The following is a 26756-nucleotide window of genomic DNA, read 5'->3' as shown; positions in this document are numbered from 1 at the left end:
ATTGGCACATTTTTTCTATTCTTTGAATCACGGCCAACGTGATAACTAATATGAAGTCACAGAGATGAGATATCCCACAGCTTCTCGGTTGTCAAGAATATGATTTCTAATTTAAATTGTGATTTACGCAAAACACTCAATTTAATGGACGATCATTACCAGAAAAATTTCGTTGCTTTAAGTATTCAAGTAGACCAAGAATAGATGAATAATTCAGGTAAGATTTAAACATATCGTCAATTTCATGCTTAAATCGTTATTCCATTTACTTACTAACTACAGATATTATAATCTTAGTCGTAAATTCTTTGATTGCAGACATTTGATGCATAATTGAATGGCTATTATGTATTATAAAATATTTAATGATCTGTTGTTTGCCCATGATTGGACCTCTTAATAGAGGAATAAAGATACAACCTTCTTGTCGTAGCTCGTACGATTTTAATGTTAAAAGTAAAGAAAGAAAGAAGAAAAATAAACTTAAGAGTTTTTATGATACGATAGATTAGTTATTATATAAATTGTTCCAAATGTCAAGTCTTCCGCAAAAACATCATATCCAATACTTCTATAGAGTTGCAGGCTTTATTCAAGTGATTTCAGTCTGCACAAACCACTGAGCAGTAAGGGCTTAAAACACATGTTCCTTGTCAATCATATTATTATTAAAAATAGGATATAGGTATCTTCAAAATATTTCCGCTTGCTATGGAAGTTTAAAGATTGCCTCAAGGTTAATATACTTACTGTGCGCATTAATTTTTATGGCGATAAATAATATCATTGGTTCAAAACCAATGGTTATATTATTGCATACAATATAATTTACCACTTAAATGTAAGAAAACAGCAATTGGCTCGTTATGAGTCCGTCAATGGTAAGCAAGTACGAAGTTGTCACGCCCAGCCACATTCCTTAGAAATTGCGACACGGAGAAAAGGGTTTTTGAAATTTCTACTGCCAACAGTTGAGACTCCTTCCTCAGTTTTTTAAAATAACCTTTTCTAGTTTTCACGATCTTTTTAGATCTGCAATGTTTACGGAAACCTTATTGATTTCTGTTTTTTTCTATTAGTTACGGTTGGCGACTACTTCCTCGTGATATTTTTCATAAACTCTAGACAGGAATCTTGACAAAACAGCAAATACAGAATTCAAATTTCTTGTTCTTCAACAAGGCATCTTTTACATAACTGCATAGCTCTACATCTCTACATTGTAATTACAATAATTATGAATTTTCTTAGTGCTAATATTGCTCTTGCATACATTTCTTTTTTAATAACTTCTTTAGCAGTTCATATCATTATACTTGGTGTTGATTAGCGGTAGGTATTATCTCATGCAGGGCATGATAAATAAGCAGCTTGTCTCTTGTTCTTACGTAAACAAGAACCTTATCATTCCTCAGTATTTTAGGCGTACAGATTGTATTTTTCAACAAATTAGATTTTCAAGCGTGATGCATAAATGCAAGATTGATTTATGCTTGCTCTACTGATAACGCCATAACCATAATAAGTAAACGATTCAGGTTTTGTTACGGTTTTGTGTAGAAACTAAAAGTAGCGGACTGTTTTCAATACATGCTGGAACTATTCCTTAGGGTAAGTCTTTTCTATAGCCAGTTTAAAGGCGAAGATGTACTAACTTACAATTCCTCAATGGATAAGATCAGATCAATCTGTATTTGCCAAAAAAACGGTATACAATATATATGTATTATGTTTATGTGCTATTAGTCTCCTTGTAATGAAACAAACTTTAGTTCTTTCCCCATATTTTATCACTGTGAAGTGTTGCAGGTCTTATTTATAACCGTGTGGTTCTCTTTCATGAAATTTAATTGAACTGATGGAGATAAATTTATTTTGATGTTATTCATCTTGTATTTGGGTTGCAAAAATGCAAGAATCGCAATGCTATTTGTAATGTTGTAATTTTTTGTATTGAATGATAGATACGAACGAGTGTATTGCACAAAATATGTTTTGAAAGTGAGACACCTAAATATAATATTAAGCTTATTATAGTTCATATTACTGAATTAGGTAGTTATCTACATTTTGCTAATGGTGAAAGTATCGTTGACTGAGATGGGTGTAAAACCGCATATGAATATTTGTTGTGTATACGTTTGAAAGTAAAAGCCAAAACATTTGCGTAGCTAATTTAGAAAAATATCGCAAGCACAAAAAGTAACAAACTGTGGAACTATTATAGTAATGTAGTAGTTAAAGATATTATTTTACATGCTTCAAACTTTATTATAATGAAGAGATACCTACCTGAGCAGAAAAAAACATATAAAAATATTGTAAACCTGATATTTTATCAAATGTAGATAGGTGGTTAGGTGTAGATTTAGACGGCTTTTTTTATATTTTAACTACTAATTAGCAAGTATAAGTAACTACTTGTGCTTTGCATACTGTTGTTGTTACTAAAGTAATGAATAGTTATTAAAACAAAGAGGTCAAAATCCTTGGAGCAGACATTATTAATTAAGCAGCTCAAATTTTTAGAAAAGCTTTATTTGAAAATTATGGTTCTGTTTTTCAGATTATTTCAAACTATGTAAATTCTAATGCTGTTCGTGACATTGAAACGTTCTCGTCAGAAATTGTAAAAGACTGTTTCACCCAATCCGAGAATAAAGGAAATAAAGAGATCAATATGAACAAAGCGACCCTGTTATGCAATGAAGGCATTATTTCTAATACTAGTTTATTGGACTTGAGGGAACCTAATTCAATTTGCGCAGCAGCTAACGTTAAGCTGTTTACAGTTGCATGTTGTTGACCTGAGTCAGCTATGAACTATCAACTATCAAATAAGTAGCTTTGAAGGTAATTTTTATCCATACATAAAGTTAAATAAATAAATACCAAGAAAAAATAACAAATTGAAAGTAGGTTCCTATCCCAAGTGAAATGAAGCAACATCAGCGTTTTTATAATTCCTTTCCGTACATGTAGGTATCGCGTATGCATAAATGAGGTTATGCAAATTAACAGAAATAAAGTAGAAGGCAAAATCAACAAGAAATGTTAACCAGTTATCCGGTTTCAATTTAAAGGATTTTGAAATTTAAACGTAACTGAAATTGGGAAGGTATACATATAACATATATATATATATATATATATATATATATATATATATATATATATATGTATATATATATATATAATATATTATATATATGTAGGTATGCGTTTTTCTTTAATTTCGTAATTATCAAAAGCAAATACAAAGACACAAAGAATTTGTAAGTACTATTTAGCTATATCTCTAGCTGTGTCTGTAGTTCCAATTAAACAGCAAATTAATGCCGCAACAACGTTATCAGTCCCGCCTATGACAGACATTTCAAATAGGTTATCCAATCTTCATTGTGTTGGCGGCCTCAAACTTTAAGTAGGTACTTTCTTTCATGAGTAGGTAAATTAATCTATCACCAGATCTATAATGAAAGTAGAGTTTTGGAAAGCTATGTTGGATGGGCATAATTAATCACACAGGCAGACTTTAAAATTATTAAGCGTTACACAAGCAATGAACTAAATGCATCAATCAAATGTCACGGCATATAGTTAGCCGCTTCGTCGACTGTGACGAAATAAATGTTTTGTGGGACAACAGATCAGCTGAGCGCACCGGCATGCGGGCTCGCCGAGCCGTGCCACGCGGTGCGGGCCCGGCCGCCTTCGACCAACCGACGACACTTTCCTACTTGCAGGCTATAAATATTCAGCGAACGCTCTGCCAGAAGCCAGCGCTCTCACCGTACCGGCTTTCCTGATCGAATAATACCAACCTAGATACAGTTTGGGCTCAATTTTGACGATCCGCTTTCGCACCCCACCAGAAAAAGAGAACTCGTCGTTTCGCGCGTTTACTCGCGCTCGTGTCTCATTTATCCATCACTGCACATCCGCACCAAAGGTAAAATCACGATTTCACTGTCACAGCGAGCGGCGTCAGGTCCGCTGGAGTCACAGCATGCACAGCACAATACGCTTCGAGAACCGCAACTAGCGCTGCAGTGGAGTACGCGGGTGTCGGGGTCGTGGCGCGAGGTGAAATCGCCGAGAACCGAAACCGCGCCGCGAGGTCGAAGCGACCTCCACGCTCGAGAGCGTGAGAGCCGACGAAGCCTGAACGATAGCAGGTGTGCGGGTAGAAGTGCAGCGACAGTGCGGAGAGAGCTGAACGAGACGACGCGCGTGACTCGCTGCCGCCGACTGACGGGGCGCACCGCGTCGAGGCTCGCTTCACCACCACACGCGCACTCGCGCACACTCGCGGCGCGGCGGCGGCCGCCGGGAGGCGCGGAGCCTCGCCGCCCTCTCGTCTCCGCCGCGGCGCTGCTCCGTTCAGCCGGACGCATTTACCTACCGATAAATATTTTAAAATTTCATTCCCAATTTGACTTTAAAATCTTGATGTCCGTCGAAGCGACGCGGACCAATAGATTGAATATTTACCAAAACGAGGTGTACTGTGCGGCATCTCGTTGGAAGGATTCTTTAATTCGTTGCGCAGTGAATGAACAGTGCGTATAAAAACAACGCATGCGCAGTGCAAAGGCGCCTCATAGCCTCCACATTTACAAGTTTTGTTTGCTTCAAAAGCACTTCATTTAAATTAAATTTGGTAAGAGATCCGAAGATGGTAGAGTTCGGAGAAATATTTCTTGATTAAAAGTAGAAATCATGGAACTGAAGACTGAATCGCCACATTATCATTTTCATTCCAAAAAAGTAAAACTAAAGTAATAACCAATGAATGCACGCGCGGAGGCAGAGTAAGGTCATCGGAATGCTTTAGGTGCGATGCTATAAATTGCGCAAATAGATGTTCCAATGAACTCGTTTAATAATAGCAGGCGTAGTGAGGGCGTCAGCGCTGAGCGTCGAGAACTAGCCGCGTATCTACTCGACTCTATGCGAAACACGCTCAAGGTTGTCAGAGCACGTACGACGGCGTCACGCACTGTGCTCACTAAAATCTCACTAGAATCTTGAATGAGATAATTTGATCACGTCATCAACTATTGAAATTGCATTGCACATCTCTCGCACACTCCCTTTGATGTTTGCTCAAAATCAATGATATATCAAAACGATGGTGATGGAAGAGCAACACAGAAATGACCGATCAAAAATATAAGAATAATTAACTGAAAAAAATACCTGAAAATGCCTTTCAAAAGGAAACAGATTTGGTTTTGCATCATTTCCAAAATTAGCTTAAAATTGAATTAAGTAGGTATACCTATACTTGAACAACTTGGTTTATATGCAGTAACTAACAATAATTAGAAATTATGACGGAAATTTTTATAGATCAGGCAGATCTTGTTTGATATTTTTTGTTTGTTGTGTAACTACCAACTACCAAGGCAACGCAAAAGAAACTTTTAAGTTTTATCAAAAAACTTCCTCAAGTATAAATGACAAAACATGCCCAAGCGAATAAATTCAAATAAATGAAAATAATTTTCTGAAGAAAGACAAAATGATTTTCGTCAAAATGGACCTTCACTTCAGCAGTCCCATTTTATTATCAAACTTGTATCCATATATTGAGATCAAAAACTGTCCCGAAATATAATTGACAAATAACATTAGTCTCAAGAATTTGAAAATTTCGTTTTGAGTTCCAAAAATACGCCTTTATTTTTGGATTATTGTAGTTAGTGACATTGAAATGGCATATGAAAAGAGATACGGAGTGCCGCGAGCGTCACGCCACATCAAGCTTTGGAAACAACAAATTATTCTCGAATTGAGCGACTGCGAATCTTAATTAATAAAACATCCAAACAGTCAGATTTTCCTTGCTAAATTGACGTGAATGCGACGTCCTATATAATGAGACTTTAATTAAACAAGACTGAATATAAATACTAAAGGTAGGTGCGTATAAAGCAAATAACGCTTTGCTTCTTCAATATAAAACGACTAGCTTTTGCTAGCAAATTCGTCCGCTTGTTCTTGAAAATACTGTGTAGCCTTTATCACTTCTTGTATAAAACTCTACCTGCCTTTAAAAGTCCCTTGCGTTTTTCCTTTCCCTTCCTCTTTAGAATTTCCTAAAATCTTGAAATACTATTTCTTTATTTTTAGTCGAAAGCCATCAATTTTCATGGATAACTTCAAATTTTCAGACCCTCCTACGAAATTCAAACACCTTTTTTTATCCCCTTAGGCGTTGAATTTTCAAAAATCCTTTCTTAGCGGACGCCTACGTTATGCTATCTGTATGCCTTTCAGCCCGGTCCGTCCATTGATTTAAGATATGTGTATACTGTATATATCAGTCAGTAAATCACCTTTTTCCTTTATACATTTGAAAGATTGAAGTTAACGCTTACATTTGCAAATGTTCAAAATTACATCACTTAGGATTAAGGAACATAATCGATAGCTTTCTATTAGCTTTTATTGCAACAAAGGGATTCTGAAAACGTGTTGCAATTATTCTAAACAGGACACAACGGGACGTAGTGTCTGAACAACGTTGCGTTTGTTCGTCCGAGGTGGTCGCCCGGGATGCCAATCTGCACTTCCGCCGGCGCCCGGATCATTGCCAGAAACACTTAGGGGAAAAGTCAAGCGAACATTGAGAGGACTTCAAGTGACGCGATAAACATTGCAGTTTTTAAAACACTCTGCCCATTTTACTTTCCTTTGATTGTTATCAACTTAGATAAACATTGATTACTAGCTGATTAGCTGATGCCGGCGACTTTCTATAACTATACCAATGCAAAAAACCACGTCGATCCGTTGCTTCATTGTGACTTCATTGAAGGACAAATCAACAAACCAATAAACCATCAAACCAACAAAAAAACACACTTTCGAATTTAAATATGGGTAGTATCAACATTTCAATGTTTTTCATGTGATTAAGACAAGCATACAACCAAGAATGGAAGATTAATTATGTTATATTTTTAGCGACATGTCATTTGAAAGCACAAAACGTAATTAGGTATAGTATGCGACAAGTTGAAATGGCAATCGGGGAGGGAACGCCCCGCAACACCCCACAGCCCCCGCGCCAACACGGTGCGGGCGACCGCGGGTGACGTGTGGGTGTGCGGGACGTCCCCCCACCTCATACCCCAATTGCCATCTCAACCTGTCGCGGACTATACTCATGCTAAAATAAGGATGCATGCAAAGCTTGCAGCTGTGTGCATGGCGTGAAGTTCCAAGTCATCTAATTATCGTCATACACTGATGTTCAGTTCGGAACAAGCGTGGATATTTTGTTTCACTTCTTCAACGAGCATGAAATGGTTTTGATATCTTACATATTTTTATAATTGCCTGGTATATATGGCAGAATCACACTAGCAAGGCACTGGCGCTATCCAACTTCAGTATCAGTAACGTCTGGTGTTGGTAGCGTTTCTGACCAGGCATCATGCCAAAAATCTGGCAAGTGCGAGTCGGAGTCGCACACGAAGTGTTCCGTGACATCGTACAAGATATAACACTATGTACTTTTAAAATTTGCATGACGGCCATCTTGGTTTTTACTATAGCGGCAAAAGAAATATACACTCAGTGAAAATTTCAACGCTCTACCCACTACGGTTTATGAGACAGATACACGGACAGACAGACGGACGAGCAAACGGACGGACAGACGGACGGGCAGTGGAGGCTTAGTAATAGGATCCCATTGGCACCGTTCGAGTCAGAACAATTAAAAATGAAAAATATTAGAAAAAGTTATAAGCATGATGATACTTATAACTTTTTCTAATATTTTAAATCTATTAATGCAGTCTGCGACTTGCGACATATTATTCCATTATGAAATATTACAAATTGGATCAAATTAGCAGTCGTATCTAGATCGTATTAAGAATGTCAATATAACATTCTCAAAGTTGAGAAATTAAACTTTATTTATTTTATAAGTAAGAACTTGTAAAAACGTGGATTTTTAGTTTATTCTAGGGTCATATAAATGGATCCGATGTATGCTACAATTAAGCCTTATTCTTACGATACACTATTAAAATGTTGCTTTCTAATGGCTTTGTTTCCTGCAACCTAAAAAGGAGAAGAAAAGGTATGGGTGTGGTCTCCGCTTAGATAACTTTGGTCTTGCAGTTGAATGGGCCCACACCGGTTTATTATGTGGCTTCAGCTACGAGAAAGTCTGCCGACGGGACAAAGGGCCTGATGGGCATGAAAACTTCTAAAGCCGGACAATGCCACATAAACGTTTAGATCTTTTTGTAGGCTGTACGCGAAGCGTTTTCGCATTTTGCGAGAACGTAACCGCGACAACAAACAGTCATAACTGACTACAAACAACCTATTACCAGCTCGGAACTTCTGAATAAGTCAATGTAATAGTCAATTTTCGCTAACTTTGTTCGGACTTGGTTGAAGTCCTTACAAAAATACCCTTTTCCACCTTCGATTCCGATTTATTAATAAATAGTTGGAAATTTCGACCTCGTTCACGTGGATTTAGGTTTGAAAATCCCGTGGGGTTGCTTTGTTTCTCTGGGATGAAAAGTAGGCTATGTGACCCTCCAGATTTTAAACTATGACCATGCAAAAATTGCGTCAATTTGTTGTTCCGTTGCCGCCTTGTATCCGGTAGTCGGCACTTTCCTTTTTATATCTTGGATTCACTAGACTTTATCAGCGTGGATTAAAAATCCTGCGAGAACTCTATGATTTGTCGAGATAAAATGATCACCGCCTCTATACACGTACAGTCGTACACTATCTAAGCTAAGTAATGGCGGTGGTTTTCTCGGTTGAGATGCATGGAAAGCCGTACTTATTAGTTAGTATTTGTGATCTTTTTGTCTTCGTGTTTTGTTCTTTGTTGTGTTTTTTTGTTTTTTTTTTCTGTACGAGGACCTTGCAAAAAATCACATCCATTCTATGCTGTATGCAAACCAACAAACAAACACAATTTCGCCTTTGAAATATTAGTAGGATGAGTTGTAAGGCCAATGACCATCTCAGGATGCTGAATAATGATTTTGATATTTCGTAAAAGTGATCATTAACTGCCTTTTTGGGACTGAGTTATAAATACTAACTCTAAATTGCACCGATAAATGCAACGAACATTTTAATAATAATTAAAGTTTACATATATGGTGTGAGGATGAGGATATATTTGAAAGGGTCGGTAAGATTCGATCTTCTAATCAATTCGCTTTAAAAGGACCTTAGAAAATTATAAGCTTTAAATATTGTTTGCGTTGGGTGATTTCTCACGTTTCTCTCACCAGAATTTTCTGTTACCTATATTGTTTCTGTGGTTGACTACAATCAAACACTTCAATCAATCAGGCACAAGTTAAAATTTATTTCATCGCCATTACAATATTATATTTGAAATCTACCTATATACTTCTTATATTATTTTTAGAGCTGTTAATATGTGTAATTCAAGCAATATAATATTACTTTGCATGCATGCGGCAGTCTATTTTAAATTAAGACATCGTGCTGTCGAATTAGAATATTACGGTAAGTACAAGTCTTTTGATGCTTGCTACATTTTAAATTACTGTAGCATGCTGCACAATACAGACCGATGTTGAGGCATGCAACAGTCTCAATATCGGTCTGTATTGCTCTTGCGCAAAACGGTAAGATATTCAATACTGACTGAAGGATAAACATATAAATGGGTAGTGAAATATTGGTATCTACTGATTTTGATAGGTACTACCAGTGTATCTACTACCTACCAATTTTATAATTTACTAGCGAAATAGCGTTCATATACTGTAGTCTTAGAGCTAAATTCACTTTATCAAACATGGTCTAAAACGAAAAGTTTCTAATCGGTTCGCATCAGATGTTTTATTTTTCTAGCTACCGTTTTTTTTGTTTGCAGCGCTTGGCAATTAACACCTATCCAGAGGTCACGACGGCCTTGCCTTTACTCAACCCTCACCTACGTCACTCCCACGCTACACCCAAGCCGTATTGATAATCCATACTAATTCCACACTAATATTATTATTGTTAAAGTGTGTCTGTTTATCTGTTTGGTTTTCACAGCTCAACCGCTGAACTGATATTGACGTTTGGCACAGAGATAGTTCGCATCCTAGAGAAGACAGTTTTTATACCGAAAAATCAAAAAATTCCCACTGGATTTACTTCTTTTATATATGCATTCTCTTTACGAAGATTGGAAGGTTCTACTTTGAACCGCTGCCTGTTCTAAAAAACGATCTTTTGCTCTAAAAAACCTAAATCCACGCAGATGAAGTCGCCGGCGTTAGCTAGTCTCAAATAAATCAATACGCATATATAAAAACGCACCTCCGTTTGTATAATTACAAAGGTGTTTGATTTATGCCTCTATATTTATTTAGCAGCGGGTGTTGTAATGCTGAACTGCTCACATTTTTTATTTGGGATGAAACGATTATGCTTGTGCGGATAGGTTCAATTTGTACGTGTAAAGGTTTATTCACATTATTTTGTATAATGTTTATTGTCCATATTATAATCTTTATCTAAATATATAAAAGCAAATGGTGACTGATTGACTGACTGACTGATCTATCAACGCACAGCACAAACTACTGGACGAATCGGGCTAAAATTTGGCATGCAGATAGCGATTATGACGTAGGCATCCGTTAAGAAAGGATTTTTGAAAATTCAACCTCTAAGGGGGTGAAATAGGGGTTTGAAAATTGGATGTAGTCTACGCGGACGAAGCCGCGAGCATAAGCTAGTTATGTCATAAATGGGAAGTGTATCTGCCTGTCTGTTCATCTGTCTGTCTGTTTGTTATCTTTTCACTCCTGGTAGTACCCAATAGTATTTAAAAGAGACGGACAGACTGATATATTATGATTTTCAATGTAAAGCAGATTTTGAAGATTTCACGGGATTCATGGGATCTTCTTCTTTTTGAAGATTTATGGGATTCATGGGATGTTTAAAAAATTCAAATGAACGCAGAAGAAGTGGCGGGGTCCAAACGTAGTTATTGCGATTTCGAATAGGTTAAGTAGGCTATGCATATTTCTCTATGTTGATGTTAATGACTAGCTTTTTAATATTGAGAATAATAAATTTTGTGCTCGCACCTCTACAGAGTGTTTGCTTTGAAGGCGATGTATTGGGAATTGGAAGGAATAATAAAGTTGGTCGTGAACTTGCTTGGCGATACTTGGAATTTAATGCCCGCTGTTTTTATTTGCAAAAATACATTGGTCAAAAACTGTCGGTTAAGTAATATTTTCACTAACCAATGTTTATTTTTAAAAGATAGTGATGGTTTAGTTACGAAAATGATATTATTATTAAAATTTTCTTTATTACGAAAACTTTTCAATATTTAGCATTAAAAAAATTATACATCTCGTTTCTCTTCACAAAAAAAGTTTGTTGATTCAACAGTCTTTGATATAGGTAATTTAACAACAGGGATAATTCATCACTTTTATCCATTCAAAAAGTGAGTCTATCAATAGTTAATTATATTCAGTGGAGTATAATTGAAATGGTTGTAGTACGCGGCACTCATATCTGTTGCGAGCGCAAGTAGGATTTCCTTTTTAGACCATTCCTACTCGTCCATTGGGTCAGTATGCGAGGGAGATTCTAGCATTTCCTATCGTTTATTTAGACTCTAGTGTTCACTAGTTATGTTTGCTTTATTTACGTTATTTTCTTTATGCATACTATACTATATGTACTATATACTATATATACTATGCTATACTATATGTTTATTTTCGAAATATTTCAATCTAAAATCGACCAAAAAATTTTTTTGTGTAGACTTAAAGGGAACATTTTAGCTGATTTTTAATAAAAGTTTTTTTTAATATTGGTGTGGCAAAAATTATTTGCGGAATGTGCTCAGAGATTTAACCGTCTGATAAAATGACTGAAGGTGCAACTTTTACAAACATTGGTTGCTAATAAATTTACATAAAATACCAATGAATTGTGAAGAGCCAATGATATTATACTCAAATTTAAAAAGAAATGTAGATCATATTATAATCTTCGAACGACCTATATTATAATTATAATATAAATATAAAATTCAAAGTCCTGACTGACTGACTGATATCAACGCACAGCCTAAACCGCTGGTCCTAAAGACATGAAATTTGGATGGTCTATTCTTTGTGAAGAGTAAGTATCCACTAAGAAAGGATTTTTCGAAATTCTACCCCTAAGTGGGTTAAATGGGGGATGGAAGTTTGTATGAAAGTCGGTCATTTTTCAAGTTATTTGCATGAAAATTGGTATTTGGGTTTTTGGTCACAAATGAAGAAATAGGTGTTTCAGGATTTTTGGAAAATTTGCCCATAAGGGTGGTAAAATAGGGGATGTAAGTTTGTATATGAAATCAACGCACACTGGTCCGAAAGACAAGATAGCTATTATGACGTAGGCATCCGCTAAGAAAGAATTTTTGAAAATTCAACCCCTAAGGGGGTGAAATTGGAGTTTGAAATTCGTGTAGTCTACGTGAACGAAGTCGCGGGCATAAGCTAGTAATATAATAAACGAATAATACATCAAAGACCTCACAATAATTAAGCCTCCATCCACGGATAGTGCGAAAAGCAATTCACGATGTGCTACATCGATTGCCATAATAGTTTTCTCTGCCAAATCGACCATTTGCTTATGCGTAAGCGAGACGGAACACACCAACGTGACCTAGAGAGGTGAATAAACGTCTATAGTGAGTTCAACCTAAATTTTTGACCTGATTCGATGTAAAAACCCGATGGGCTAACGACCCTGACGTAATCGGATAGAAAAAACAACACACGGAATGCAGTCCGGCTTCTCAAGCTTTCTTTCGTTAACTTCAATCTCCGAATGTAACGGGAATCAGACCGCTGGGCATCTAAACTGTGAAGTGTGACGCATTTTTGGATAGCTTTTGAGATTATTTCAAATTGGTTACGAAATTTTCTTATTAGAATTTGACTGTAGGTACTTACTTATAAGCAAAATAAACGGCAAAAGCATTAAAACAAACATTGCACAGTTTATACTCGTACTATAAGCATTTGAACCCAAATAATTAACGAAATCCAATCAACATTTTTAAATTACGGTAGAGATTTTAAATGTCAAGAAAGAAACATTACCTTAGTAGTAACTACCTACCTAGGTAATTAGTAATAAGGGTTCGATTCAAACTACAATAATAATTGCTTTGCCAAATTTTGTCGTAATCCATACCAGAGAAACTATGCTTAAACCATTTAGACGTTGTTTAGGTATTTAGATTTCAAGATAGATACTTAAGTATCACGACAACTGAATACCAACGATAAATAAAATAATACATAATGGTCATACTGAAATAACACGTTCACCCCCTATTAACGAAGTATTATTTTAAGTCTGGTTACAATCAAATTAGCATAGCGATTTAAAATACATTCGAGCATTAAGTGCTGTACGAAACAAAGAGCTATTCATTCGTGTTGCACTTGTGCGCAAATGCACGATATGTATTTTATTAGCTTGGCTGTTGTGCAAAACAAAATGATCTTTAATAGCACTTTTGAAACGCCAAGAGCAGAGATTTGTTTATAGCATCCGGACAAGGTTTCACTGCAGAATACGTGAGATAAGAGATTCAAGGATATGCTTTATTTTTTTGAGCGTCTGTATCTACCACAAAATTGTGCTTTTGATACAACGTTGTTTACATTGAATATAACGGCTTAAGCTGCTAAAAAGTAGGTGGTTGTATAATATTTTTTTTTATTTGTACCAGAAACTTGTAACAATAAATAGCAAAAGAAAGTAAAAGGAAGTAAATTACTAATATTTATCTACTTTAGTAATGTGACTTTTATTTTATGAAACTGCTACGAAATAAAACAGTAGAAACGCTAGAATGAACTACTATATCATGCAAACGTTTTTAATGTGTACTATTTTGTTTTACTCAAACAGAGTATACTACGGAGTTAACTGATCTCTTTTGAGGAACTTCAGGAACTTCTAAACGCTTAATAATTTCTAAAGCCACAGTTGAACTCGTGTCACCAATACAGTTATTAGGTATATGCCCCTCTCCAGTCACCTTTCTAGGTAGAGCGTCAATAGTACCTACTTACATAAAATTCCGTGAAGGGTTGGTATTTCTTCTCAATCAGATCGAAGTGATTCATCTGGTTGAGGTAACAAACCAACTAAACCTTTGGATTAAAAACCAATTATGGATAATCAACTTTTTGTTCTTACATGACAAGATAGTGTTGAAAACGCATGACCGACAGTTAGCATTTTAACAACGAAAATCAATTTTCTACTCTTAACAATTTTAATCGATTTTAACGCTCAAGGGATTACGAATCATTAATTTTTTATTCCCCTTGAGAGTAGTAAATCGATTTATAAAATTAAAACGTATTTGCTATTTAATCGCTTTCGTTCTTGCTAGAGGTTATAAGCCGAGACATCGTTACGCGGAGTGGGTTTGTGTTTATGGCGTTGCAAAGAGGCCGCTACCGTCTTGATATGTTGTTGCAGATCATAATAATTTATGCGCCACTGTAAAACAATCTTATTTATCGCTAAGATTAAAAGTTTTATGCTACATAAAAACAATATAAACATTTTAATCTTTTAATGAGGAGAACCGTAGAAACATCAAAGTAGCGACATAGTTCATCGGGTTGCTAAACTGAAGTGATAATGGGTTTGACTTTTGATAGGCTTGCGCTTTACGACAATCATGATTTTAGTAAAAAAGATTTGCCTAAAAGATGCCTAGGTATTCACGTTTCACTTTTACCTAGTTCACGTTACACGTTTTGAAATGTACCTTGTACCTTACCTTGTAGCTGAAGAAATTTGCTGTTAACAAATATATTTATAAAAGCTAAATTAATTAGTCGTGCAGAAAACGTAAGGCAAATTTTACGACTAATGAATTATGGACTAGAAAAGTACACATTTGTTAAGCGTATTATGTTTGACGAATCACGAAATCCTCTTATTTTGTTATTTTCATCAAGTGTCTGTATTCGTAAGCAATTTGAATAATATTTTACGAAACAAGGTAGGTATTATTTTGAAATAAATTCAAATTGGCTACTATTAAAATGAAATTAGTCTTTCTTTATTGAAAATTATTATGCTCCGCTTACGACTTACAAGAACTAAACGTGAATATTAAAGATATTACTCATCGATATAAGACAAAAATGTATTATAGAGCTCAAGCCAGTGAGGGATTCAATTTCCGAGAAATGAGGGCGATTTTATAGAATTATTTCCCATAAACATCTAACGGAATCAATTTTCTACCTAATAACAGAACTACCAAAAGAGTGGTGCAGTTTTATTTTTCGATCCTCGAGAGAAAAGCTTCTGTAGGTATTTTTTTATTGTTTTTATTTTGTTTATTTGAAAGTAATCAACAGCGTAAATACATAATTACTATTTAAATTTAAATCTAGGTTTAACAGAAGGCCAAAAGAGATTACTTAAAATTATAATTAAAACTATTTTAACAGAATAGATTTAGAATAAATGTAGGTATATACAATAATAAAATTACGACAGTGTGTGTATGCTTGTGTGTGTTTGCGTGTGTGAGTGTGTGCTTGTGTGTGCGCGTGTGTGTGTGTGTGTGTGTTATATCAACTAAGTGTAAAAAACTGCAGCTTACAAATCCAATATAGATTAAAAATTATTGAAATAAATCAGTTCAGCAAAGATGAAAATTATAGTTTTAAAGAATTAATAACTACCTAGTAAGTAATACTTTATAGCAATCATAAGATAAGAACAATAATAATAACTTTATTATTGTTATTTTATTTTAGCGTTTAAACTACCGTGAGTGATTTCCATTCTAAATACTATCCGTCCCGGCTTTACTCACGTGTGTAGTCGACGTTAGCCCGACTAGTTTCGAACCCATACGGGGTCCTTTTTCAAGGGAGTCCGTTCGCGCACGCGCCGCGGTTTTGACTCAAAACTCCCTTGAAAAAGGACCCCGTATGGGTTCGAAACTAGTCGGGCTAACGTCGACTACACACGTGAGTAAAGCCGGGACGGATAGTATTTAGAATGTTATTTTATTGTTGGTTGTCTTTGTTATTTTGTTTTTGTTACTTCTTTTAGGTATGTTATTTTTGTAAACATTTGTGAAAATATGATAGCAATCAGATAAGCATGTAAATAAATCAGAGATTACAAAAATAACTTGAGAAGATATTTTCTATTAAAAAGAAAAGATTTCATGATAAAACTGAGCTTCTATAAAGTTGTTGAAGTTATACAGAGTGCCAATAATGAATCAAGTTATAAAGCGAGACTTATTGAAAGTGCAAGCAGTCTACGAATTTCATTCCGCCACTTGCGACTGGGCCACTGTGCACACAGAAGTGGATTCTTCAAATGACGTAACCGAAGATCTTAACTCAGTTGGAATATAAACTTTAGTTACGACACTATTAGGTTCATTATCCAGTAACGGAAACGGTTGAATGAGTTGTTTCAATATTACTGATATAACACTATTTATAGAAGAACTAGTAGTAGAAACCTGTGGAGCAGGGTGGTGAGCTTAATGAGAGACAACGTTGGATTGCCACATGTATTCTGTTTGAACGATGGCTTACACTTATCTGGTCATCTGGTGATCACAATCGTACACAAAGGCAACAATTCGTAATAAAAAAAATTAAAAAACACGGCTGCTCTGCCAAAAACTAACTAAAAAGTAAATTCACATTATATGAAAATAATGACACACAGCTGCCATTTTTTTCAAAAAAATTATAGTCAGTGTCACTCAGGATGCTGAAAGGATTTTAATTATAGGTACATCTAAATCTGTTCAGGCATTTAGAAGTTATGGTGGAATAAATAAACTCACAAACATACATGAATACTGAAAAATTAAACTCTTTTTTTGGCACTAGTGTAAAAATAAGTAAGTACGAAGATTTATTATTCTTGTGATATCCACGATTATATTTTATTCTTGTTCGTTGTTACATCAAAAGAGTCATTTTCGCGCGAATATTCCACGTCGCTTCTTTTTGTTAATGAAAAAAATCTGTCTCTGGTTGCCTTGGTTGAGAGATTTTAGAAGTAAGAATATTTAAAACGTAGGTATTCCATTATCAGAGTGTGAGATCTAAGTATTTATCGTTTTCGGTAGGTAGTTTTATTAAGTTATTCAAATTACAGAGAATAATGTCACGCTGTGTTTGGTAGATATGGATTTTGTGGATCAATATTCACCCGTAATGTATTTCTCACCCATGAAAATTCTAAACTTGGATAGATATTTAGAGAGACTCTATCTACTTACTTATAATCGAAAAGTAACATAAAAACTGACTGACTGACACACCTGAACACCAACGTATAGCTCAAAAGGCTAAGAAGAAACTAGAGACTTTGCAACTAGGTTCTGTCGGTAAAGTGAACCCTCACTAGGTAAGAATTTTGCGAAATTCCAACGGGGCTTTTAATAATCCCTAACCACACAGGCGATGTTTTGGGAAAAGCTAGTTAAGCATAAAGCAATTACCTACGTGGAAGTACGCTGTTAAGTTTGAATCTTCTACCATATTTATTGGTAACATATCTATGAGCAATTTGATGTTTGAAGCTCAAATAAATCTTTATTGTACAGACGGACGGGCAGTTACTGATCAGTGGATTAAGGGCCATAGCAGACACGATGCTTTTAGCATCAGCGGACGGTGACTTTGCGACTGCATAGATGATGCATCCATTGACTTATACGTATATTACTTCGTATGGACAGGGCTGTTGAACAAACAAAATGGCACAGACTCAGTGGTGCTTTAGCACCAATGCAACCTCAGTGACGTCTAGATTTCAAACGGATCGTTCATTAGTATCTAAGAGGTGAAGCTGATTTATTTGGTTCCAAAACCGTGAAAATTTTTGTTCGCTTGACCATATCTTGTCATTTATATCGATGGATGCATCGCGTTTTGTCGGCTTTCTGCGTTCGACTTCTGTGTATTGAATTGAAATCCATACTAATATGATAAATGCGAAAGTGTTTCTATCTGTCTGTCAGTCTATTAACCTTTCACGGCCCAACGGTTTAACTGATTTTAATGAAATTTAGTACAGAGTTAGCTTACATCCTGGGGAAGGACATAGGCTTTCTATCTTGGAAAATCAAAGAGTTTCTACGGTAATTTAAAAACCTAAATCCTTGCGAAAGAAGTCGTGGGCAGCATCTAGTATAATAAAGAGAGCTGTGACTAGAGGATGGAGATGGGATTGAAAACGCGCATTTTAGTGATTGTTTCGATTGTTCGAACGTGAACGAACAATTCCAACCTTCCAAGTACCTACCTATGGGAGTCCTACTAACTTTACCCAGTCTGTGTGCTACCATAGTACCTAAGAAGGTCGGGCTTATTGAATAAATTGATAAATAACCCACTGCGCAGGTCAAAGTTCTTTTTAACAATTCCTTAACTTTTCAGTGTGACGTTCTGACTTCTGCCTGAAGTTGCAGTCGCACGTCTTGCTTGTGTGATTCAAGGTTTCTCTACGTAGTTAATCATTGCGGTGCGTAATTGCCAATAAATGTTGAAGTATAGGACCTAGAACCATCTGGTTTATTTCCTATAAATTCTTCAAAATTTATTCCTACCTACTGACATCTCATTAGTAGTAAATTATATTAAGACAACTGTGCAAATAGACAGGTTGGTAATATGCGTCGGAACTGATTGTGGTATTTTAAAATCGTTCAGAAAATGACTAGATATTATGCAAAATATTAAATTATTCGCAACACTTTAACTTTGTAAGGCATACTTATAATAGAAAACTAACCCGCAAGTTCAGCTGCTTGGATTTGCGCGCAAAACAAGTAATCCAAACTGAAGTTGTAACAAGGCGGTTTGCGCAGACGCAGGTCATAAGAATAAATACACAAGCCTGGCTGAGGTCTACTGTTGTCAATGCGCAGTCACACGCCTCGTGTTCAGATTGTACTACTTGTTTTCTGCGCACTAGATATAACAAATTATAATAAATCCATATTCATACTTCTATACTTCTATGTCCATACGAATATTATAAATGCGAAAGTGTGTCTGTGTGTTAGCTTTCTTTTCACAGTCCATTCGTTCAACCGATTTTGACGAAATTCGATACAGAGATAGCTTTCATCCCAAGGAAGGACATAATATTATGCTACTTTTTATCCCGGAAAATCAAAGAGTTCCAACGGGATTTTTAAAACCTAAATCCACGTGGACGAAGTCGCGGGCATCATCTTTATCTAGCATCTTATATTTATTTTATATTTTTCATTGAAATCGGTTCAGAAGTTAAGGTATAAAGAACTTATAATTTACTCTTTCGCTACTGCACTTGCGGCACTGCGCTTGTTTGCACTACAAAAAGTAAAATTTACAGAATAATAATAATAAGAAGGATTTCATTTGAGTAAGTAATAAACCGCAAGAAAAAATTATGAACGTAACCCAAATCCAGCAAACCTGTAACAACGGAGAATCCTAGTAACATTTCGGCGAATCGATCTTCATATTAGCATAACAGGCGTTCATAAATTATCTCAAGGTTAGAGTTAGAGTCAGCGACCGTTGTAGGGCGAATATCCTGCTTATGCACGAGACCCGTAGCTTGATAGCTTCCTTTCCTGCACGTGTCTGTCAAGTGCAAAACTATGCAAAACTATGTTGCTACTAGCGGTTCTCTCCAGCATAACATTGCAAAAAGGCCTTTTATGGCAAAGCATCTGAAACGTTTTTTTCAAATGGCTGCAATCCCATCGGATGGGTTAAATGGATGATAAATTGATGTTTTTTTTTTAAATTTATAGACTAGCGCTTGACTGCAATTAGATCTGGTGCCAAGTGATGATGCAGCCTAAGGTGAAACAAACTGGCACCTAAAAGATACCTATTTACTTTTTGTTTGAAGGATATTAAAAGTGGCGGAATAAACGGAAGTGGGAAGGGTATTCCATATCTCAGCAGAAGCGGATTCCTTCGTACGTGTTCATGGAATGTCAATGACGTAGATGCACAAAATACTAACTACTTATCGGTAAAGGACATTCATTAGTAATAGGGTATTTTACCCTTTTTTGAAAAGTGTCATAATAAACTGCCAAAAAGTTGTGGGCATCATCTATACATATACATTTATGTAGTAACAAGTATTTGAAACGTCAGTACGCAATTCAAATTGGTATTAGCCACTTTATCTGTCTGAGTGCAATATAATGGTCTAGAATGGGGATCACGATCATAACTCCGGATGATGAATAGGCAAGCGCTGCGATTGTTCCTATTCCATTCACTGTGTCAGGTGAACTCATAAATGTAACTATTCATGTAACACAAGCGCGAAGGCTGAAGTAAATATCAATGGACGAGCAATATTTTAGTGACGCACCAGAATAGTATGATCTACGATGAAAACGAGGTCGTACGCCCGCACGGCTCAAGGCTGGATGCCAATACATAAATAATTATATAGTTCAGCAAAAAGTTCGTTGAATGCAACGCTTCATTCAAGGTTCTCAATTGTGCATTATGTTTGGCACTTTGATTTGGTTGAGTACTTCGACTCCAATAGTCACATTTCATTACATTATTTAGACTATTCATCTAATTCAATGAATTGTCTATATTCGACCTTTAACTTTTTCTATGGGTGCTTCTTTCTGCATTTCATTGCGATAGCCTAAACATTACAGCTGTATATCTATACAGAACTGGCCGGGGTCTGGCCCGGGATTTAAGCCAGAATTGGTTCTTCTTCTTCCAACACCCCTTTTTTGTATTTTTACCTCAACCTTAACGTAAGGAAATAGGAAGTAGCCGACAACACAATCTTTCTCTTCCTAGTTTTAATACTAAATATATGTTAGAGCTTGTATACTGTCAAAAGTTTAAAACAGCATCTTTCTATTTAAAGTTTTGAAATTCAATTCACTGTTGCAAGGGCGAGTCTGCCAAGCTAAACCTTGAGTTAGGATGTGGCGCATTGTTTGTACTGAAGGACTGAAGAAACAGCTTCGCCCATTCACATAAATAGAGCAAAGGCCTTGGCTTCGTTGATCGAAGCGAGGATTTTCTATACCTTGGTTATACCTTAGAACCGCAAGACGTCGGGCGAGTTTCCATCCTTATGTCGTCGACATTCCATCTACACGCACGAAACGTTTTGCGTCATCATTCCTCATACGTGTGGCTAAGGTTTGGAATACTCTTCCGTGATATGTGTTTCCTACCAATTACAACCCGGGTATCTTTAAAACAAGAGTGAATAGGCATCTTCTAGGTAAACGCGTCCCATCTTAGGCCACATCATCACTTCCCATCAGGTGTGATTGTGGTCAAGCGTATACCTATAATTAATTAAAAAAAATTATGATAAGATGAAGTTTGGTATGTAATGGAGTTCCGTTGCCGATATTGTATTTGGATTTAATATACAGGTTGTAACCAGAACGCTAGCAAAAACTTTATTGTTATACTCCAATACCTATAACCATTTGCATCATTTTGTAGTTTTAGTGATTTAGTATTTTTCAAACCCGCAATGTATAGCGTGCAAAGCTCGGATCAATCGTTGACCTCTAGCGTTAGTTAGATGTTTTATGTGCAAATGTACAAAATTTTAGGATTGTTTAATATTTTTTTTGCGTTTTTTTGTGGTATCACATCAGTAATCATCAATACTAAGTATCACCTGTCTTCGTTTTTGCCAGCATTCAGGTTACACCCAGGTTAGGTACCTAGGAAGTTTATTTTGTTTCTTGTCTTTGTAACGCTAGATAGGGCTAAAAAGAAGCTGCTACAGAGACGGAAAGTTGTGATTGAGCATCTCATCTTTCATTTGAATATTGTCTTACGTGAGAAATGATTTAACTATTTTTGTATTACATTTTCCCTTCGATTACTGTGGTACTTTTGTCAAATCCAAAAGTCTCAAGATATAGTTTAACCTCTGAACTAGCTACAAAAGTTTTTTTCTGAAAATATTTCTGTGCAAAATTTTAAAAGTTCGTAACGCGGGAGCATGTTTTGTCTATTTCTCTATTTTAAATAAAAGTTGTAAGAAGTACTTATGTAGGATATTATGCTACTTATTTGGAACGAAATGAGAATCACAGGTGCAACACTTCTAGGTGCCGTTTCATTGTAGTCAGACATGATCAAATAATGGACGTGAGTCGCTTGCAGTGGCAACTGTATGCCATTTGCGTACTCGAAACAAGCAATCGTCGTCACACGATCTTTTCTTCCCAGTTAACTACAGATATAATTTTTTTTTTCTTTTTTTTTTAAAGAATATTAGCCATGTTAAATGTTTAACAACTTTATTGCATGTCTTTATATTCTTTAGAGGTAGGTGTATAGATAAAAATACATAGGTAATTGGCAAAACTCGGCAGACACGACACAGAAATAGTGCATGTGATCAAGGTGGGTTGCTGTTTTCACGAAAATGCTTAGTTTTGAAGTTTTCGCCTACAGTAGAAGATTGCTTTAAATTCTTTCTTGAAGAAGTGGCTTCTAGATTGCCATGACAGGTTGAGGTGCCCTATTCATTGCCATAAAAGTATTTACAAAGCCGTAAAAGTGATATTAAATCATTGGAAAAATTCCCCTAAAGAGTGCATGAATCGGACGTAAGTAAATGCGATGACAATGATGAAACTCCGGCTAAGTGCGAGTTGGACTCGCGCACGAATGGTTCCGTACCATTATCTATAAAATCGGCAAAAATCACATTTGTTGTATGGGAGCCTCCTTAAATATTTATTTTATTCTGTTTTTAGTACTTGTTGTTATAGCGGCAACAGAAATACATCATCTGTGAAAATGTCAACTGTCTAACTATCACGATTCATGAGATAGAGCCTGGTGACAGACGGACAGCGGAGTCTTCGTAATAGGGTCCCGTTCCCCCTTTGGGTACGGAACCCAAAAAAAAGAAACTAATTTTCTTCTGTTTACCTCATCTCCTTGACGAAGAAATTGGTCATTGGATGGCGCAAATGCATGCAGCAAAAACCAGAAATGGAAGACGACAGTTTTCGTAACTTAAGTACTTTTCTGTGCGTTTTTGTACGGTGTCTGAGGATGTTACGTCAAACAACAGCTTAACAACAGCAGATTAGTTTAACCTGAGGCAATCTAAAGCACGATTAGCAATGTTTGGGTGCGGTGGGCGATTGCGGGCGACAATTGCAACATCCGACGCGCCGTCTGCAGCGCCAATTTGCGCCCGCGCCGTAAACGGCATCACTGCACCCACAAAATAATCACCTCGTAAAACTGCATCTATGACCTCATCCTATTTTACTGGACTCAGTTTGCTCGTAGGAGTGACTTGAGTGGACTGAACTATGTGCTCTCAAACTTATCGACTTTTTGATGTCCCAGACCTATAAATCTTTACCTTCCTGTTTTCGTTCTATGACCAAATGATGGATTATTATTGCTTCATCATGATCCCCATTGCCAGCCCACTACTGAGCACAAGTCTCCTTTCATATTAGGCCATAGTCCTCCACACTGGGTTAGTGCGAATTGGCAGACCTTTGAGAGCATTAAGGAAAACTCTCAGGCATGCAGGATATCTCACGATATTTTCCTTACCTGTTAAAGCAAGTGATATTCAATTTGCTTACGATGCACCTAACTCCGAAAAGCTAGATGTAGTGCTCGAGATCGAACTAAGGTTATCACGGCTCTTTATTGCTACTCTGGATTAAAAGTAGAAGACAACAAAGTGTTTGATATCATAGACCAGCAGATTGGCATCGTAGGTCATAGCAGCGTAGACATTATTTGCTGGGACTGAGGGCTTTCCGTTTGTCTTTAGAATGTCTCATATTGGAAACTTTATACAGTGTGACAAGGTTATCTTGGCGCGTGGCGAAAATCGGAACTAACGTTGCCGTCAAGTGTCCCCTTTGTTTTTGTTTGAAAATTCTAAGCTTTTGTTCACCAACAGCGCCCCCCGTCAATGTCATTCCAGTGCCGAGAGATCCTTGTCGCACTGTACACATCATGCTTTAGGTCAAAGATGTCTAAGAAATTATGTATGACGTGCGAAAAAAGGCGAAGGTATTTTATTGTCGTGGATCGATATCCTATGGCAACTCTCCATTTAGGTATCGCTGGACTTAACGATTCCGAGCAATTAGGTATATACCTAGTTTATGTAATGCTATCTTGGACCAACAGAGTGCGTGACCAAGTGGTATAATTCCAACTGAATTACGTTAAATTCGAAAGCAAGGTCGGTCATCGCCCCCTAGCCAATCATTAGCCGCTTTTGGAATCTATAGGTACATTTTACAACTAACTAAAATATTCATGCAACTTCGTCCGGATTTATAAAATAAAACTAATTTTATACTACAGTGTACCTACTGTTAGATCAGGTTATCATTAATCTATTAAGTGTAGGCTTGAATGAACTTGAGGATTACTTTGTTTATGATTATTGTAAAGTAATTAATGTTATGCACAATCATAATTATTTATTTTAGATCACGGTCCACTAGTTATTAAATATTGTCATAATAATGTGGTCTGAATTGATTTGTATCAACCTATTAACCGGATAGGTTTACATAAGTAAATGCTAAACATGGGTGTTAAAAATGGAAAGCTGTAGACGGTTGCAAGCGTTCGAGATGTTGACATTACGGAGAATGTTAAAGATATAAGTAAATATGCACACTGTCAGTGCGTCGCCGTGAACTTGGCGGACACACTCCCGTGTGTCTTGATCATCAGATTATGGGGAGCCTTTCGTCTCAAACGATTGTGCACTGGAAAGAGCGAAATGAAAACGAATGCTCTTGAGAACCAACGTCGTCGCACGGAGGAAGATCGCATTTTTCGGTCATCTATAAGTCCGTGACAGGTCGAGATGGCTATCGGGGTATGAGGCGGGGGGACAAAAGTACACCCGCACGTCACCCACGTTAGCTCGCACCGAGTTAGCGTAGGAGCTGTGCATACGACGATCTGTTGCTTACAACGATGATCCGTCTGCGAATTTCTTCTGCTAATAATTCTCGAAGGCATGATAATCGGAGAAAAGGCACCTGGCCGGCAAAAAAGGAAGTGGTTTAATGATTTATGGGAGAGGATCCGATAGAAGTACTCGGATATGAAGAAAATTGCGCAAGACCGAAAACGTTTTCTCCGGCCAAACGCCGAGTTTCAATTAGAAGATGGCACCGCATAAGATGATGATTTAGCAGACCTGACCCAGGAATTGAACGACTTGATAAAACAGTGCCCTACGTCAAAGAACTCAAAACGTTGTTCTGTTGTAACAAACAAACTGACACCATACATTTTTATACAATACACTGTATTGAAACCTACGACATTGAGGTCTTAGCTCATTTATTATTATTTTGTTCGCCCACGACCCCTTTATCGGTCATCTAGTACGTGCATATACTATTTTAACAGCTTATTGTATGTGACTTGACTGAAAACAATCCGTCAAACACTGTGCAGTGGCAACTTTTCGCCAATAAAGGTTTTTTCGAACATGTTTTATTAGCTTTGTTTTCGAATACAAAATACTTGAGGATAATTCAATAATGTCTGTGATGGACAGAATAATAAAATACACCGATGAATATAATGTGAAAAATACCTACCTATACCTAGATATAGTTTAAAAAATAAAAGTTTTAAAAAACCACAGAAACCCAAAGCGTTTGTTACCCTAGATCGATTAATAGTTAGTTTGTTTCAAACAGAAACTGAAATTGAACTAATTTTACAATTTTATTTTTCACCGTTTTCGTTCCCAGTATTAGTCAAGGTCCTAAGCTTATGCCTGCTAGAATTTATATAGGTACTTCTTTTATTTTCTTCAAATACAAGTTATCCCTCGACTGCAATCTCACCTGCCTTTGGTTTCTACACGGCATCGTACCGTAACGCTAAATCGCTTGGCTGCACAGTTATGCCGGTAGGGTGGTCACTAGCCACGGCCGAAGCTCCCCACCAGACCAGACGACAGAAAATTTAGAAATTATAAAATTCCAAATTTCCCTTTTCGGGAATCGAACACTACTTTGTAATAATTTACTCTGTCCATGCAATAAATAAGTAAATGCCTAGAAGTAAACATTGTAACTCTTGTATTCTAATAAAGAAATCAAATAAATAAACGAGGGAGTAAAACCTCAACTAACTAGAGAATTTGCCTAATTAGAAAATTCTGAAGACGATTTTAAATGCCTAAGCCGAGGCGTTCTATGCGTTAATAAAACAAAACTGCCCGTAGAACCTGCCCTTGAAGTAAACAAAGTAATCAATTAGGCCTCGGGCTGAGTAATGGTGCAATAAATTTGCGACTGCCACAGATCGTCGGAATCAATGGACTAATGAAAATTTAAGCCTAATGGTGCCTAGCTTGAGTGGTATAGAGTCAAGACATGCCTCGGATAGACGGGCATGAGATCTGACAGGCAATCATTGTATATATATGACTAGCTTGTGCTCGCGACTTCGTCCGCGTGGATTTCACAAATTTCAAATCCCTATTTCACCCCCTTAGGGGTTGAATTTTCAAAAATCCTTTCTTAGCGGTCTCCTTTCTAGGCGGTTGTCTTTCTGTCTGCTACGTTTTTAGGGTCCCCATTTTACCCCCTTGGGGGTTCAATTATCAGTTACGTCATAATTGCTATCTGC

The 26756-nt window shown here is 36.5% G+C and overlaps 1 protein-coding gene across 3 annotated transcripts in view; it reads right to left on the bottom strand.

The window, feature by feature from the left end:
* Positions 1-26756, bottom strand: part of EcR (Ecdysone receptor) — a 315697-nt gene that overhangs the window by 243912 nt on the left and 45029 nt on the right. Inside the window, exon 1 of one of the 3 annotated variants that reach the window (XM_069509638.1) lies at positions 3825-4297. The exons of 1 other annotated variant lie outside the window; for it this stretch is intronic. The gene's annotated coding sequence lies outside the window, so the exon portion shown is untranslated. Of the gene's footprint in view, positions 1-3824; positions 4298-26756 lie in introns of those variants that run through there. One more of the 3 variants, XM_034984764.2, reaches the window with a different exon arrangement.

Source organism: Maniola hyperantus, chromosome 3 (genome assembly GCF_902806685.2).
Source record: "Maniola hyperantus chromosome 3, iAphHyp1.2, whole genome shotgun sequence".
Classification (NCBI taxonomy): Eukaryota; Metazoa; Arthropoda; class Insecta; order Lepidoptera; family Nymphalidae; genus Maniola; species Maniola hyperantus.
Note: the sequence above shows the minus strand (reverse complement) of the source record. Positions and strands in the feature narration are given on the sequence as shown.